At 45.3% G+C, this 15,043-nt stretch overlaps 35 non-coding genes across 35 annotated transcripts; all 35 read right to left on the bottom strand.

Annotated features, from left to right (window-relative positions):
* Positions 1-638: 638 nt before the first annotated feature.
* Positions 639-711, bottom strand: trnar-acg. Its single transcript has one exon. It is a non-coding gene; the product is annotated as a tRNA-Arg (tRNA).
* A 242-nt stretch (positions 712-953) lies between these two features.
* trnah-gug lies at positions 954-1,025 on the bottom strand. Its single transcript has one exon. It is a non-coding gene; the product is annotated as a tRNA-His (tRNA).
* A 298-nt stretch (positions 1,026-1,323) lies between these two features.
* trnar-acg lies at positions 1,324-1,396 on the bottom strand. The gene has a single exon. It is a non-coding gene; the product is annotated as a tRNA-Arg (tRNA).
* A 241-nt stretch (positions 1,397-1,637) lies between these two features.
* trnah-gug lies at positions 1,638-1,709 on the bottom strand. Its single transcript has one exon. It is a non-coding gene; the product is annotated as a tRNA-His (tRNA).
* Positions 1,710-2,008: 299 nt separating this feature from the next.
* Positions 2,009-2,081, bottom strand: trnar-acg. The gene has a single exon. It is a non-coding gene; the product is annotated as a tRNA-Arg (tRNA).
* A 241-nt stretch (positions 2,082-2,322) lies between these two features.
* Positions 2,323-2,394, bottom strand: trnah-gug. Its single transcript has one exon. It is a non-coding gene; the product is annotated as a tRNA-His (tRNA).
* Positions 2,395-2,691: 297 nt separating this feature from the next.
* Positions 2,692-2,764, bottom strand: trnar-acg. The gene has a single exon. It is a non-coding gene; the product is annotated as a tRNA-Arg (tRNA).
* Positions 2,765-3,005: 241 nt separating this feature from the next.
* On the bottom strand, positions 3,006-3,077 carry trnah-gug. Its single transcript has one exon. It is a non-coding gene; the product is annotated as a tRNA-His (tRNA).
* A 298-nt stretch (positions 3,078-3,375) lies between these two features.
* trnar-acg lies at positions 3,376-3,448 on the bottom strand. Its single transcript has one exon. It is a non-coding gene; the product is annotated as a tRNA-Arg (tRNA).
* Positions 3,449-3,689: 241 nt separating this feature from the next.
* trnah-gug lies at positions 3,690-3,761 on the bottom strand. Its single transcript has one exon. It is a non-coding gene; the product is annotated as a tRNA-His (tRNA).
* Positions 3,762-4,053: 292 nt separating this feature from the next.
* On the bottom strand, positions 4,054-4,126 carry trnar-acg. Its single transcript has one exon. It is a non-coding gene; the product is annotated as a tRNA-Arg (tRNA).
* Positions 4,127-4,367: 241 nt separating this feature from the next.
* trnah-gug lies at positions 4,368-4,439 on the bottom strand. The gene has a single exon. It is a non-coding gene; the product is annotated as a tRNA-His (tRNA).
* A 291-nt stretch (positions 4,440-4,730) lies between these two features.
* Positions 4,731-4,803, bottom strand: trnar-acg. Its single transcript has one exon. It is a non-coding gene; the product is annotated as a tRNA-Arg (tRNA).
* A 241-nt stretch (positions 4,804-5,044) lies between these two features.
* trnah-gug lies at positions 5,045-5,116 on the bottom strand. The gene has a single exon. It is a non-coding gene; the product is annotated as a tRNA-His (tRNA).
* Positions 5,117-5,407: 291 nt separating this feature from the next.
* Positions 5,408-5,480, bottom strand: trnar-acg. Its single transcript has one exon. It is a non-coding gene; the product is annotated as a tRNA-Arg (tRNA).
* A 241-nt stretch (positions 5,481-5,721) lies between these two features.
* trnah-gug lies at positions 5,722-5,793 on the bottom strand. The gene has a single exon. It is a non-coding gene; the product is annotated as a tRNA-His (tRNA).
* Positions 5,794-6,091: 298 nt separating this feature from the next.
* On the bottom strand, positions 6,092-6,164 carry trnar-acg. The gene has a single exon. It is a non-coding gene; the product is annotated as a tRNA-Arg (tRNA).
* A 241-nt stretch (positions 6,165-6,405) lies between these two features.
* trnah-gug lies at positions 6,406-6,477 on the bottom strand. Its single transcript has one exon. It is a non-coding gene; the product is annotated as a tRNA-His (tRNA).
* A 299-nt stretch (positions 6,478-6,776) lies between these two features.
* trnar-acg lies at positions 6,777-6,849 on the bottom strand. The gene has a single exon. It is a non-coding gene; the product is annotated as a tRNA-Arg (tRNA).
* Positions 6,850-7,090: 241 nt separating this feature from the next.
* trnah-gug lies at positions 7,091-7,162 on the bottom strand. Its single transcript has one exon. It is a non-coding gene; the product is annotated as a tRNA-His (tRNA).
* A 298-nt stretch (positions 7,163-7,460) lies between these two features.
* Positions 7,461-7,533, bottom strand: trnar-acg. The gene has a single exon. It is a non-coding gene; the product is annotated as a tRNA-Arg (tRNA).
* Positions 7,534-7,774: 241 nt separating this feature from the next.
* On the bottom strand, positions 7,775-7,846 carry trnah-gug. Its single transcript has one exon. It is a non-coding gene; the product is annotated as a tRNA-His (tRNA).
* Positions 7,847-8,144: 298 nt separating this feature from the next.
* On the bottom strand, positions 8,145-8,217 carry trnar-acg. The gene has a single exon. It is a non-coding gene; the product is annotated as a tRNA-Arg (tRNA).
* A 241-nt stretch (positions 8,218-8,458) lies between these two features.
* On the bottom strand, positions 8,459-8,530 carry trnah-gug. Its single transcript has one exon. It is a non-coding gene; the product is annotated as a tRNA-His (tRNA).
* A 298-nt stretch (positions 8,531-8,828) lies between these two features.
* Positions 8,829-8,901, bottom strand: trnar-acg. Its single transcript has one exon. It is a non-coding gene; the product is annotated as a tRNA-Arg (tRNA).
* A 241-nt stretch (positions 8,902-9,142) lies between these two features.
* Positions 9,143-9,214, bottom strand: trnah-gug. Its single transcript has one exon. It is a non-coding gene; the product is annotated as a tRNA-His (tRNA).
* A 291-nt stretch (positions 9,215-9,505) lies between these two features.
* trnar-acg lies at positions 9,506-9,578 on the bottom strand. The gene has a single exon. It is a non-coding gene; the product is annotated as a tRNA-Arg (tRNA).
* Positions 9,579-9,820: 242 nt separating this feature from the next.
* Positions 9,821-9,892, bottom strand: trnah-gug. Its single transcript has one exon. It is a non-coding gene; the product is annotated as a tRNA-His (tRNA).
* Positions 9,893-10,190: 298 nt separating this feature from the next.
* On the bottom strand, positions 10,191-10,263 carry trnar-acg. The gene has a single exon. It is a non-coding gene; the product is annotated as a tRNA-Arg (tRNA).
* A 241-nt stretch (positions 10,264-10,504) lies between these two features.
* On the bottom strand, positions 10,505-10,576 carry trnah-gug. The gene has a single exon. It is a non-coding gene; the product is annotated as a tRNA-His (tRNA).
* A 291-nt stretch (positions 10,577-10,867) lies between these two features.
* Positions 10,868-10,940, bottom strand: trnar-acg. Its single transcript has one exon. It is a non-coding gene; the product is annotated as a tRNA-Arg (tRNA).
* Positions 10,941-11,182: 242 nt separating this feature from the next.
* trnah-gug lies at positions 11,183-11,254 on the bottom strand. Its single transcript has one exon. It is a non-coding gene; the product is annotated as a tRNA-His (tRNA).
* Positions 11,255-11,552: 298 nt separating this feature from the next.
* On the bottom strand, positions 11,553-11,625 carry trnar-acg. Its single transcript has one exon. It is a non-coding gene; the product is annotated as a tRNA-Arg (tRNA).
* A 241-nt stretch (positions 11,626-11,866) lies between these two features.
* Positions 11,867-11,938, bottom strand: trnah-gug. The gene has a single exon. It is a non-coding gene; the product is annotated as a tRNA-His (tRNA).
* A 291-nt stretch (positions 11,939-12,229) lies between these two features.
* Positions 12,230-12,302, bottom strand: trnar-acg. Its single transcript has one exon. It is a non-coding gene; the product is annotated as a tRNA-Arg (tRNA).
* Positions 12,303-15,043: the final 2,741 nt, after the last annotated feature.

Below are 15,043 nucleotides of genomic sequence, written 5' to 3'. Positions count from 1 at the left end.
CGCGTTGTCCATTGCGCCACTAGCCCTACTCATGGTGCATTGTGGGAAATGCCTCCATCTGCCAGCGTTTCATGCAAAAGCGCGCTTTTTTTCTTTTTTGTAGAACTGCGTGGAGAACTCTGGGCGGGTGTAGTCGGAAAGCATCGGGCTTAACGTCGAAAGAACGTGTCTGGAGCTGTCAAGTTTGAAACTGTGTTAAATGAGACACATGCCAGAGTACATGACAACAACAATAAGAGCTTGAACCACGCACAACTGGAAGCCCCCTGCCGTGACCCGGATTCGAAGCGGGTTGCTGCGACCACAACGCAGAGTACTAACCACTATACGATCACGGCCACTTGGTAATCAGAGTTCTTACTATTCTGTGATGAAAGGCAGCTCACACATCATTCAGGGCCTTTTTCCAGCTATAAGTGCACTTGAATTAATAGGTAAGAGAGCTGGAACTTTGCAAACTAGCAGCAAGTGATTTTGAAGTTCAAGAAATGTACAAGATAGCTAAATGTTCAACCTCCAGACTGCAGACAGGTGCTTTATCCTTTGCTCTGCCCTACATAGGAGTTGTCAGATGAGTTTTTATACCCAGTTTGCGATGCAAGAACTTGTTCAACTGATAGACAAGTTAAAGAATTGTACGAGCTAGCCAGGAGTCGAACCTGGAATCTTCTGATTCGTAGTCAGACGCGTTGTCCATTGCGCCACTAGCCCTACTCATGGTGCATTGTGGGAAATGCCTCCATCTGCCAGCGTTTCATGCAAAAGCGCGCTTTTTTTTCTTTTTTGTAGAACTGCGTGGAGAACTCTGGGCGGGTGTAGTCGGAAAGCATCGGGCTTAACGTCGAAAGAACGTGTCTGGAGCTGTCAAGTTTGAAACTGTGTTAAATGAGACACATGCCAGAGTACATGACAACAACAATAAGAGCTTGAACCACGCACAACTGGAAGCCCCCTGCCGTGACCCGGATTCGAACCGGGGTTGCTGCGACCACAACGCAGAGTACTAACCACTATACGATCACGGCCACTTGGTAAACAGAGTTCTACTATTCTGTGATGAAAGGCAGCTCACACATCATTCAGGCCTTTTTCCAGCTATAAGTGCACTTGAATTAATAGGTAAGAGAGCTGGAACTTTGCAAACTAGCAGCAAGTGATTTTGAAGTTCAAGAAATGTACAAGATAGCTAAATGTTCAACCTCCAGACTGCAGACAGGTGCTTTATCCTTTGCTCTGCCCTACATAGGAGTTGTCAGATGAGTTTTTATACCCAGTTTGCGATGCAAGAACTTGTTCAACTGATAGACAAGTTAAAGAATTGTACGAGCTAGCCAGGAGTCGAACCTGGAATCTTCTGATTCGTAGTCAGACGCGTTGTCCATTGCGCCACTAGCCCTACTCATGGTGCATTGTGGGAAATGCCTCCATCTGCCAGCGTTTCATGCAAAAGCGCGCTTTTTTTCTTTTTTGTAGAACTGCGTGGAGAACTCTGGGCGGGTGTAGTCGGAAAGCATCGGGCTTAACGTCGAAAGAACGTGTCTGGAGCTGTCAAGTTTGAAACTGTGTTAAATGAGACACATGCCAGAGTACATGACAACAACAATAAGAGCTTGAACCACTCACAACTGGAAGCCCCCTGCCGTGACCCGGATTCGAAGCAGGGTTGCTGCGACCACAACGCAGAGTACTAACCACTATACGATCACGGCCACTTGGTAATCAGAGTTCTTCTTTTCTGTGATGAAAGGCAGCTCACACATCATTCGGGCCTTTTTCCAGCTATAAGTGCACTTGAATTAATAGGTAAGAGAGCTGGAACTTTGCAAACTAGCAGCAAGTGATTTTGAAGTTCAAGAAATGTACAAGATAGCTAAATGTTCAACCTCCAGACTGCAGACAGGTGCTTTATCCTTTGCTCTGCCCTACATAGGAGTTGTCAGATGAGTTTTTTATACCCAGTTTGCGATGCAAGAACTTGTTCAACTGATAGACAAGTTAAAGAATTGTACGAGCTAGCCAGGAGTCGAACCTGGAATCTTCTGATTCGTAGTCAGACGCGTTGTCCATTGCGCCACTAGCCCTACTCATGGTGCATTGTGGGAAATGCCTCCATCTGCCAGCGTTTCATGCAAAAGCGCGCTTTTTTTCTTTTTTGTAGAACTGCGTGGAGAACTCTGGGCGGGTGTAGTCGGAAAGCATCGGGCTTAACGTCGAAAGAACGTGTCTGGAGCTGTCAAGTTTGAAACTGTGTTAAATGAGACACATGCCAGAGTACATGACAACAACAATAAGAGCTTGAACCACTCACAACTGGAAGCCCCCTGCCGTGACCCGGATTCGAAGCGGGGTTGCTGCGACCACAACGCAGAGTACTAACCACTATACGATCACGGCCACTTGGTAATCAGAGTTCTTCTTTCTGTGATGAAAGGCAGCTCACACATCATTCAGGCCTTTTTCCAGCTATAAGTGCACTTGAATTAATAGGTAAGAGAGCTGGAACTTTGCAAACTAGCAGCAAGTGATTTTGAAGTTCAAGAAATGTACAAGATAGCTAAATGTTCAACCTCCAGACTGCAGACAGGTGCTTTATCCTTTGCTCTGCCCTACATAGGAGTTGTCAGATGAGTTTTTATACCCAGTTTGCGATGCAAGAACTTGTTCAACTGATAGACAAGTTAAAGAATTGTACGAGCTAGCCAGGAGTCGAACCTGGAATCTTCTGATTCGTAGTCAGACGCGTTGTCCATTGCGCCACTAGCCCTACTCATGGTGCATTGTGGGAAATGCCTCCATCTGCCAGCGTTTCATGCAAAAGCGCGCTTTTTTCCTTTTTTGTAGAACTGCGTGGAGAACTCTGGGCGGGTGTAGTCGGAAAGCATCGGGCTTAACGTCGAAAGAACGTGTCTGGAGCTGTCAAGTTTGAAACTGTGTTAAATGAGACACATGCCAGAGTACATGACAACAACAATAAGAGCTTGAACCACGCACAACTGGAAGCCCCCTGCCGTGACCCGGATTCGAACCGGGGTTGCTGCGACCACAACGCAGAGTACTAACCACTATACGATCACGGCCACTTGGTAATCAGAGTTCTACTATTCTGTGATGAAAGGCAGCTCACACATCATTCAGGCCTTTTTCCAGCTATAAGTGCACTTGAATTAATAGGTAAGAGAGCTGGAACTTTGCAAACTAGCAGCAAGTGATTTTGAAGTTCAAGAAATGTACAAGATAGCTAAATGTTCAACCTCCAGACTGCAGACAGGTGCTTTATCCTTTGCTCTGCCCTACATAGGAGTTGTCAGATGAGTTTTTATACCCAGTTTGCGATGCAAGAACTTGTTCAACTGATAGACAAGTTAAAGAATTGTACGAGCTAGCCAGGAGTCGAACCTGGAATCTTCTGATTCGTAGTCAGACGCGTTGTCCATTGCGCCACTAGCCCTACTCATGGTGCATTGTGGGAAATGCCTCCATCTGCCAGCGTTTCATGCAAAAGCGCGCTTTTTTTCTTTTTTGTAGAACTGCGTGGAGAACTCTGGGCGGGTGTAGTCGGAAAGCATCGGGCTTAACGTCGAAAGAACGTGTCTGGAGCTGTCAAGTTTGAAACTGTGTTAAATGAGACACATGCCAGAGTACATGACAACAACAATAAGAGCTTGAACCACTCACAACTGGAAGCCCCCTGCCGTGACCCGGATTCGAACCGGGGTTGCTGCGACCACAACGCAGAGTACTAACCACTATACGATCACGGCCACTTGGTAATCAGAGTTCTACTATTCTGTGATGAAAGGCAGCTCACACATCATTCAGGCCTTTTTTCCAGCTATAAGTGCACTTGAATTAATAGGTAAGAGAGCTGGAACTTTGCAAACTAGCAGCAAGTGATTTTGAAGTTCAAGAAATGTACAAGATAGCTAAATGTTCAACCTCCAGACAGGTGCTTTATCCTTTGCTCTGCCCTACATAGGAGTTGTCAGATGAGTTTTTATACCCAGTTTGCGATGCAAGAACTTGTTCAACTGATAGACAAGTTAAAGAATTGTACGAGCTAGCCAGGAGTCGAACCTGGAATCTTCTGATTCGTAGTCAGACGCGTTGTCCATTGCGCCACTAGCCCTACTCATGGTGCATTGTGGGAAATGCCTCCATCTGCCAGCGTTTCATGCAAAAGCGCGCTTTTTTTCTTTTTTGTAGAACTGCGTGGAGAACTCTGGGCGGGTGTAGTCGGAAAGCATCGGGCTTAACGTCGAAAGAACGTGTCTGGAGCTGTCAAGTTTGAAACTGTGTTAAATGAGACACATGCCAGAGTACATGACAACAACAATAAGAGCTTGAACCACGCACAACTGGAAGCCCCCTGCCGTGACCCGGATTCGAACCGGGGTTGCTGCGACCACAACGCAGAGTACTAACCACTATACGATCACGGCCACTTGGTAATCAGAGTTCTACTATTCTGTGATGAAAGGCAGCTCACACATCATTCAGGCCTTTTTCCAGCTATAAGTGCACTTGAATTAATAGGTAAGAGAGCTGGAACTTTGCAAACTAGCAGCAAGTGATTTTGAAGTTCAAGAAATGTACAAGATAGCTAAATGTTCAACCTCCAGACAGGTGCTTTATCCTTTGCTCTGCCCTACATAGGAGTTGTCAGATGAGTTTTTATACCCAGTTTGCGATGCAAGAACTTGTTCAACTGATAGACAAGTTAAAGAATTGTACGAGCTAGCCAGGAGTCGAACCTGGAATCTTCTGATTCGTAGTCAGACGCGTTGTCCATTGCGCCACTAGCCCTACTCATGGTGCATTGTGGGAAATGCCTCCATCTGCCAGCGTTTCATGCAAAAGCGCGCTTTTTTTCTTTTTTGTAGAACTGCGTGGAGAACTCTGGGCGGGTGTAGTCGGAAAGCATCGGGCTTAACGTCGAAAGAACGTGTCTGGAGCTGTCAAGTTTGAAACTGTGTTAAATGAGACACATGCCAGAGTACATGACAACAACAATAAGAGCTTGAACCACGCACAACTGGAAGCCCCCTGCCATGACCCGGATTCGAACCTGGGTTGCTGCGACCACAACGCAGAGTACTAACCACTATACGATCACGGCCACTTGGTAATCAGAGTTCTACTATTCTGTGATGAAAGGCAGCTCACACATCATTCAGGCCTTTTTCCAGCTATAAGTGCACTTGAATTAATAGGTAAGAGAGCTGGAACTTTGCAAACTAGCAGCAAGTGATTTTGAAGTTCAAGAAATGTACAAGATAGCTAAATGTTCAACCTCCAGACAGGTGCTTTATCCTTTGCTCTGCCCTACATAGGAGTTGTCAGATGAGTTTTTATACCCAGTTTGCGATGCAAGAACTTGTTCAACTGATAGACAAGTTAAAGAATTGTACGAGCTAGCCAGGAGTCAAACCTGGAATCTTCTGATTCGTAGTCAGACGCGTTGTCCATTGCGCCACTAGCCCTACTCATGGTGCATTGTGGGAAATGCCTCCATCTGCCAGCGTTTCATGCAAAAGCGCGCTTTTTTTCTTTTTTGTAGAACTGCGTGGAGAACTCTGGGTGGGTGTAGTCGGAAAGCATCGTGCTTAACGTTGAAAAAACGTGTCTGAAGCTGTCAAGTTTGAAACTGTGTTAAATGAGACACATGCCAGAGTACATGACAACAACAATAAGAGCTTGAACCACGCACAACTGGAAGCCCCCTGCCATGACCCGGATTCGAACCTGGGTTGCTGCGACCACAACGCAGAGTACTAACCACTATACGATCACGGCCACTTGGTAATCAGAGTTCTACTATTCTGTGATGAAAGGCAGCTCACACATCATTCGGGCCTTTTTCCAGCTATAAGTGCACTTGAATTAATAGGTAAGAGAGCTGGAACTTTGCAAACTAGCAGCAAGTGATTTTGAAGTTCAAGAAATGTACAAGATAGCTAAATGTTCAACCTCCAGACTGCAGACAGGTGCTTTATCCTTTGCTCTGCCCTACATAGGAGTTGTCAGATGAGTTTTTATACCCAGTTTGCGATGCAAGAACTTGTTCAACTGATAGACAAGTTAAAGAATTGTACGAGCTAGCCAGGAGTCAAACCTGGAATCTTCTGATTCGTAGTCAGACGCGTTGTCCATTGCGCCACTAGCCCTACTCATGGTGCATTGTGGGAAATGCCTCCATCTGCCAGCGTTTCATGCAAAAGCGCGCTTTTTTTCTTTTTTGTAGAACTGCGTGGAGAACTCTGGGCGGGTGTAGTCGGAAAGCATCGGGCTTAACGTCGAAAGAACGTGTCTGGAGCTGTCAAGTTTGAAACTGTGTTAAATGAGACACATGCCAGAGTACATGACAACAACAATAAGAGCTTGAACCACGCACAACTGGAAGCCCCCTGCCGTGACCCGGATTCGAACCGGGGTTGCTGCGACCACAACGCAGAGTACTAACCACTATACGATCACGGCCACTTGGTAAATCAGAGTTCTACTATTCTGTGATGAAAGGCAGCTCACACATCATTCAGGCCTTTTTCCAGCTATAAGTGCACTTGAATTAATAGGTAAGAGAGCTGGAACTTTGCAAACTAGCAGCAAGTGATTTTGAAGTTCAAGAAATGTACAAGATAGCTAAATGTTCAACCTCCAGACTGCAGACAGGTGCTTTATCCTTTGCTCTGCCCTACATAGGAGTTGTCAGATGAGTTTTTATACCCAGTTTGCGATGTAAGAACTTGTTCAACTGATAGACAAGTTAAAGAATTGTACGAGCTAGCCAGGAGTCGAACCTGGAATCTTCTGATTCGTAGTCAGACGCGTTGTCCATTGCGCCACTAGCCCTACTCATGGTGCATTGTGGGAAATGCCTCCATCTGCCAGCGTTTCATGCAAAAGCGCGCTTTTTTTCTTTTTTGTAGAACTGCATGGAGAACTCTGGGCGGGTGTAGTCGGAAAGCATCGGGCTTAACGTCGAAAGAACGTGTCTGGAGCTGTCAAGTTTGAAACTGTGTTAAATGAGACACATGCCAGAGTACATGACAACAACAATAAGAGCTTGAACCACTCACAACTGGAAGCCCCCTGCCGTGACCCGGATTCGAACCGGGGTTGCTGCGACCACAACGCAGAGTACTAACCACTATACGATCACGGCCACTTGGTAATCAGAGTTCTTCTTTTCTGTGATGAAAGGCAGCTCACACATCATTCGGGCCTTTTTCCAGCTATAAGTGCACATGAATTAATAGGTAAGAGAGCTGGAACTTTGCAAACTAGCAGCAAGTGATTTTGAAGTTCAAGAAATGTACAAGATAGCTAAATGTTCAACCTCCAGACTGCAGACAGGTGCTTTATCCTTTGCTCTGCCCTACATAGGAGTTGTCAGATGAGTTTTTATACCCAGTTTGCGATGCAAGAACTTGTTCAACTGATAGACAAGTTAAAGAATTGTACGAGCTAGCCAGGAGTCGAACCTGGAATCTTCTGATTCGTAGTCAGACGCGTTGTCCATTGCGCCACTAGCCCTACTCATGGTGCATTGTGGGAAATGCCTCCATCTGCCAGCGTTTCATGCAAAAGCGCGCTTTTTTTCTTTTTTGTAGAACTGCGTGGAGAACTCTGGGCGGGTGTAGTCGGAAAGCATCGGGCTTAACGTCGAAAGAACGTGTCTGGAGCTGTCAAGTTTGAAACTGTGTTAAATGAGACACATGCCAGAGTACATGACAACAACAATAAGAGCTTGAACCACTCACAACTGGAAACCCCCTGCCGTGACCCGGATTCGAACCGGGGTTGCTGCGACCACAACGCAGAGTACTAACCACTATACGATCACGGCCACTTGGTAATCAGAGTTCTTCTTTTCTGTGATGAAAGGCAGCTCACACATCATTCGGGCCTTTTTCCAGCTATAAGTGCACTTGAATTAATAGGTAAGAGAGCTGGAACTTTGCAAACTAGCAGCAAGTGATTTTGAAGTTCAAGAAATGTACAAGATAGCTAAATGTTCAACCTCCAGACTGCAGACAGGTGCTTTATCCTTTGCTCTGCCCTACATAGGAGTTGTCAGATGAGTTTTTTTACCCAGTTTGCGATGCAAGAACTTGTTCAACTGATAGACAAGTTAAAGAATTGTACGAGCTAGCCAGGAGTCGAACCTGGAATCTTCTGATTCGTAGTCAGACGCGTTGTCCATTGCGCCACTAGCCCTACTCATGGTGCATTGTGGGAAATGCCTCCATCTGCCAGCGTTTCATGCAAAAGCGCGCTTTTTTTCTTTTTTGTAGAACTGCGTGGAGAACTCTGGGCGGGTGTAGTCGGAAAGCATCGGGCTTAACGTCGAAAGAACGTGTCTGGAGCTGTCAAGTTTGAAACTGTGTTAAATGAGACACATGCCAGAGTACATGACAACAACAATAAGAGCTTGAACCACGCACAACTGGAAGCCCCCTGCCGTGACCCGGATTCGAACCGGGGTTGCTGCGACCACAACGCAGAGTACTAACCACTATACGATCACGGCCACTTGGTAATCAGAGTTCTACTATTCTGTGATGAAAGGCAGCTCACACATCATTCAGGCCTTTTTCCAGCTATAAGTGCACTTGAATTAATAGGTAAGAGAGCTGGAACTTTGCAAACTAGCAGCAAGTGATTTTGAAGTTCAAGAAATGTACAAGATAGCTAAATGTTCAACCTCCAGACTGCAGACAGGTGCTTTATCCTTTGCTCTGCCCTACATAGGAGTTGTCAGATGAGTTTTTATACCCAGTTTGCGATGCAAGAACTTGTTCAACTGATAGACAAGTTAAAGAATTATACGAGCTAGCCAGGAGTCGAACCTGGAATCTTCTGATTCGTAGTCAGACGCGTTGTCCATTGCGCCACTAGCCCTACTCATGGTGCATTGTGGGAAATGCCTCCATCTGCCAGCGTTTCATGCAAAAGCGCGCTTTTTTCCTTTTTTGTAGAACTGCGTGGAGAACTCTGGGCGGGTGTAGTCGGAAAGCATCGGGCTTAACGTCGAAAGAACGTGTCTGGAGCTGTCAAGTTTGAAACTGTGTTAAATGAGACACATGCCAGAGTACATGACAACAACAATAAGAGCTTGAACCACGCACAACTGGAAGCCCCCTGCCGTGACCCGGATTCGAACCGGGGTTGCTGCGACCACAACGCAGAGTACTAACCACTATACGATCACGGCCACTTGGTAATCAGAGTTCTACTATTCTGTGATGAAAGGCAGCTCACACATCATTCAGGCCTTTTTCCAGCTATAAGTGCACTTGAATTAATAGGTAAGAGAGCTGGAACTTTGCAAACTAGCAGCAAGTGATTTTGAAGTTCAAGAAATGTACAAGATAGCTAAATGTTCAACCTCCAGACAGGTGCTTTATCCTTTGCTCTGCCCTACATAGGAGTTGTCAGATGAGTTTTTATACCCAGTTTGCGATGCAAGAACTTGTTCAACTGATAGACAAGTTAAAGAATTGTACGAGCTAGCCAGGAGTCGAACCTGGAATCTTCTGATTCGTAGTCAGACGCGTTGTCCATTGCGCCACTAGCCCTACTCATGGTGCATTGTGGGAAATGCCTCCATCTGCAAGCGTTTCATGCAAAAGCGCGCTTTTTTTTCTTTTTTGTAGAACTGCGTGGAGAACTCTGGGCGGGTGTAGTCGGAAAGCATCGGGCTTAACGTCGAAAGAACGTGTCTGGAGCTGTCAAGTTTGAAACTGTGTTAAATGAGACACATGCCAGAGTACATGACAACAACAATAAGAGCTTGAACCACGCACAACTGGAAGCCCCCTGCCGTGACCCGGATTCGAACCGGGGTTGCTGCGACCACAACGCAGAGTACTAACCACTATACGATCACGGCCACTTGGTAATCAGAGTTCTACTATTCTGTGATGAAAGGCAGCTCACACATCATTCAGGCCTTTTTCCAGCTATAAGTGCACTTGAATTAATAGGTAAGAGAGCTGGAACTTTGCAAACTAGCAGCAAGTGATTTTGAAGTTCAAGAAATGTACAAGATAGCTAAATGTTCAACCTCCAGACTGCAGACAGGTGCTTTATCCTTTGCTCTGCCCTACATAGGAGTTGTCAGATGAGTTTTTATACCCAGTTTGCGATGCAAGAACTTGTTCAACTGATAGACAAGTTAAAGAATTGTACGAGCTAGCCAGGAGTCAAACCTGGAATCTTCTGATTCGTAGTCAGACGCGTTGTCCATTGCGCCACTAGCCCTACTCATGGTACATTGTGGGAAATGCCTCCATCTGCCAGCGTTTCATGCAAAAGCGCGCTTTTTTTCTTTTTTGTAGAACTGCGTGGAGAACTCTGGGCGGGTGTAGTCGGAAAGCATCGGGCTTAACGTCGAAAGAACGTGTCTGGAGCTGTCAAGTTTGAAACTGTGTTAAATGAGACACATGCCAGAGTACATGACAACAACAATAAGAGCTTGAACCACTCACAACTGGAAACCCCCTGCCGTGACCCGGATTCGAACCGGGGTTGCTGCGACCACAACGCAGAGTACTAACCACTATACGATCACGGCCACTTGGTAATCAGAGTTCTTCTTTTCTGTGATGAAAGGCAGCTCACACATCATTCGGGCCTTTTTCCAGCTATAAGTGCACTTGAATTAATAGGTAAGAGAGCTGGAACTTTGCAAACTAGCAGCAAGTGATTTTGAAGTTCAAGAAATGTACAAGATAGCTAAATGTTCAACCTCCAGACAGGTGCTTTATCCTTTGCTCTGCCCTACATAGGAGTTGTCAGATGAGTTTTTTTACCCAGTTTGCGATGCAAGAACTTGTTCAACTGATAGACAAGTTAAAGAATTGTACGAGCTAGCCAGGAGTCGAACCTGGAATCTTCTGATTCGTAGTCAGACGCGTTGTCCATTGCGCCACTAGCCCTACTCATGGTGCATTGTGGGAAATGCCTCCATCTGCCAGCGTTTCATGCAAAAGCGCGCTTTTTTTTCTTTTTTGTAGAACTGCGTGGAGAACTCTGGGCGGGTGTAGTCGGAAAGCATCGGGCTTAACGTCGAAAGAACGTGTCTGGAGCTGTCAAGTTTGAAACTGTGTTAAATGAGACACATGCCAGAGTACATGACAACAACAATAAGAGCTTGAACCACTCACAACTGGAAGCCCCCTGCCGTGACCCGGATTCGAACCGGGGTTGCTGCGACCACAACGCAGAGTACTAACCACTATACGATCACGGCCACTTGGTAATCAGAGTTCTACTATTCTGTGATGAAAGGCAGCTCACACATCATTCAGGCCTTTTTCCAGCTATAAGTGCACTTGAATTAATAGGTAAGAGAGCTGGAACTTTGCAAACTAGCAGCAAGTGATTTTGAAGTTCAAGAAATGTACAAGATAGCTAAATGTTCAACCTCCAGACTGCAGACAGGTGCTTTATCCTTTGCTCTGCCCTACATAGGAGTTGTCAGATGAGTTTTTATACCCAGTTTGCGATGCAAGAACTTGTTCAACTGATAGACAAGTTAAAGAATTGTACGAGCTAGCCAGGAGTCGAACCTGGAATCTTCTGATTCGTAGTCAGACGCGTTGTCCATTGCGCCACTAGCCCTACTCATGGTACATTGTGGGAAATGCCTCCATCTGCCAGCGTTTCATGCAAAAGCGCGCTTTTTTTCTTTTTTGTAGAACTGCGTGGAGAACTCTGGGCGGGTGTAGTCGGAAAGCATCGGGCTTAACGTCGAAAGAACGTGTCTGGAGCTGTCAAGTTTGAAACTGTGTTAAATGAGACACATGCCAGAGTACATGACAACAACAATAAGAGCTTGAACCACTCACAACTGGAAGCCCCCTGCCGTGACCCGGATTCGAACCGGGGTTGCTGCGACCACAACGCAGAGTACTAACCACTATACGATCACGGCCACTTGGTAATCAGAGTTCTTCTTTTCTGTGATGAAAGGCAGCTCACACATCATTCGGGCCTTTTTCCAGCTATAAGTGCACTTGAATTAATAGGTAAGAGAGCTGGAACTTTGCAAACTAGCAGCAAGTGATTTTGAAGTTCAAGAAATGTACAAGATAGCTAAATGTTCAACCTCCAGACAGGTGCTTTATCCTTTGCTCTGCCCTACATAGGAGTTGTCAGATGAGTTTTTATACCCAGTTTGCGATGCAAGAACTTGTTCAACTGATAGACAAGTTAAAGAATTGTACGAGCTAGCCAGGAGTCGAACCTGGAATCTTCTGATTCGTAGTCAGACGCGTTGTCCATTGCGCCACTAGCCCTACTCATGGTGCATTGTGGGAAATGCCTCCATCTGCCAGCGTTTCATGCAAAAGCGCGCTTTTTTTCTTTTTTGTAGAACTGCATGGAGAACTCTGGGCGGGTGTAGTCGGAAAGCATCGGGCTTAACGTCGAAAGAACGTGTCTGGAGCTGTCAAGTTTGAAACTGTGTTAAATGAGACACATGCCAGAGTACATGACAACAACAATAAGAGCTTGAACCACGCACAACTGGAAGCCCCCTGCCGTGACCCGGATTCGAACCGGGGTTGCTGCGACAAACTAACTGACTAACTGACTGAGTCAAAAGCACCCCCTGAAACCATACTCTCCTACAGACAGCTCCTGAGACCAGAGGGCCTTTTAAATGCAGCACTGGCAACACAAGGCCCATGTGTTGCCAGTGCTGTTGAATACCTCAGGTGTTTTCTCTCTCCTGACGACCAGTGGCCGAGAGGGTCGTCAAACAGGGAAATGCCAGAGATTGAACAATGTTACGGTTTGGGCAGCGCCTAGGCTACTGGGGGCAGTCTGACCACATTTATATGACAAACTCAGAACGACAAGAATCAAGAAGTAACGTTTCTTTAAGAGAGCCAAATTACAGTAAGTAAGTGCCACTGAAGTGCTATCAGTGTTTTTTGTTTTTTTTACCTGGGGACTACAGGGATTACATTACTCTAGTATCCCTGATCCGGGACCAGCCTTGTAGATGCCTTTTTATAGCAGAGATTATTTGAGGCCCTTCGCTATTATTTAATTTACAGTAATCTCGTCGAGGGATTGAACGATGTTACGGTTTGGACAGCGACTAGGCTCCTGGCCACAGTCTGTTTTTTTTTTAGGCTCCTGGCCAAAGTCTGCCCATATTTATATGATCAAGGAGAAGATCCGGGTGCGACATGCTGATTAATGTCTTTACCTTGAATGACGAACGCTTGCAGTGAAATTAATGCGGAGCGCGCGGGGCTTGATTCTTGTTGTTCTGAGTTGTACTCGTGGTTTAATGCACTTATTGTAATTTGCTTGGATAAAAGCGTCAGCTAAATGACATGTAATGTAATCTGTTTGTTTTTTACCTGGCGACCACAGGGATTACATTTTTTCCAGCTGTGTAACTCTTATCCCTGATCTGGGACCAGCCTTGTAGATGCCTTTTTATAGTAGAAATTATTTGAGGCCCTTCACTATTATTTAATTTACAGTAATTCCGACGAGAGATTGAACGATATTACTGTTTGGACAGCGACTAGGTTCCTGGCCACAGTCTGTTTTTCTTTTAGGCTCCTGGCCAAGAGAGAAGGTAATCATTTAACAATGCAAAAAATCCTATTTCTTAATCCCAATGATGGACTGCTGTTGTTTGTTGTTATCCTCTCACTTCACGATAAAAGAAAGGAGCTAATTTTGTTCATAGTTAGTTGGTGACAATGTTTTTTATTATTACTATCATTATTATTTTACAGGTACAGCTCCTACATCTGCGCATCATGTTGGTGTGAAGACCTGTAAGAAAATGTCAACAAGTAGGACTCTGTGTCAGAAGCGTGTGATGTGGAGAACAATCTCACTCACTCACTCACTCACTCACACACACACACACACACACACACACACACACACACACACACACACACAATAAACAGTGCTGGTTTTCCTGGCATTTTGGCAAAGACAGATGTTATCTGAAACTTTATTCTCTGTTCGGTTCCATCGTGACTATTAGTTTGTGTAGTGCTACACTTTGTGTGTTCTCTGCTTTCCATCTTCATTTTGGAGTAAAGAAGTGTATGCAGGGTTTAAAGGGGAAGGTTTTTTTTTTCCTCTCCAACCTTTACTTCCCTGTAGATTAGCTTTACCTGCCTATCCACCATTCAGTCGGTAAAATCTTTTTTCGTTCTTTTAAAGATCGGATGGGGGGGCCCCATACATACCTTCGCCTTGGGCCCCCAATTTGCTAAATCCGCCACTGATGAAGCCCACGGGACTACACCACCCTGTACAACCCTGTATCCCAAAGATTACGTCACACGAGGGACGCTAGTAGGAATACCCCCATTAGGACGAATGGGGGTATCCCTACATGTGTTTCCGTGTTCACGTTATCCTGCTAGCGTTTCATTTTCAACCAAATCCATTGGACTAACTATTATGCAGGTGAGTCTGGAAGGTGAAATTCGTTGTTTGTTGAAGGGTTTAAAATCCCAACTCCGGCAGGATTGAGATTTATTATATTCATAATAAAAGTGCATCTATTCCCCCGATATTGATTTGAAAACAAGAGTTTGAAAACAAAATGTATGAGAAAAGCAAATTTTTATTTAAATGAATGAGGACAAGATATAAAAACACCAGTCTGTAATGTATAATATAATATAAAATCACATATAATACAACAATATAACAGCACACACAATAATAAAATAAACATATTAGACAACTATATACAAGAGTAACGTCCAGTGTCAGGTGATAATCAACGAAAGAGTTACTTCTTTCGCCTGTTCTCCAACCACTGCTCCTTTGAAACAGTCTCTACCGAGGGGCAGTAAATTACCCCCTTGTATTAACTGTGCCCAGTCTCTACAGTCCTGAACTGCCCGCATTTGTTGCATGTGTTGTGTAGTACTTTTCTCGTAAGCTTTCTGTGGGCAGGGGCAGGGGCAGGAGCAAGCCTCTGAGGGACCGAGGGTGAAGCGGGGAACAACTACCTTGTGGCATGGGATGGGAGAAGGAAAGGTTG

This window comes from Cyclopterus lumpus, chromosome 14 (genome assembly GCF_009769545.1).
Source record: "Cyclopterus lumpus isolate fCycLum1 chromosome 14, fCycLum1.pri, whole genome shotgun sequence".
In the NCBI taxonomy this organism is placed as follows: Eukaryota; Metazoa; Chordata; class Actinopteri; order Perciformes; family Cyclopteridae; genus Cyclopterus; species Cyclopterus lumpus.
Note: the sequence above shows the minus strand (reverse complement) of the source record. Positions and strands in the feature narration are given on the sequence as shown.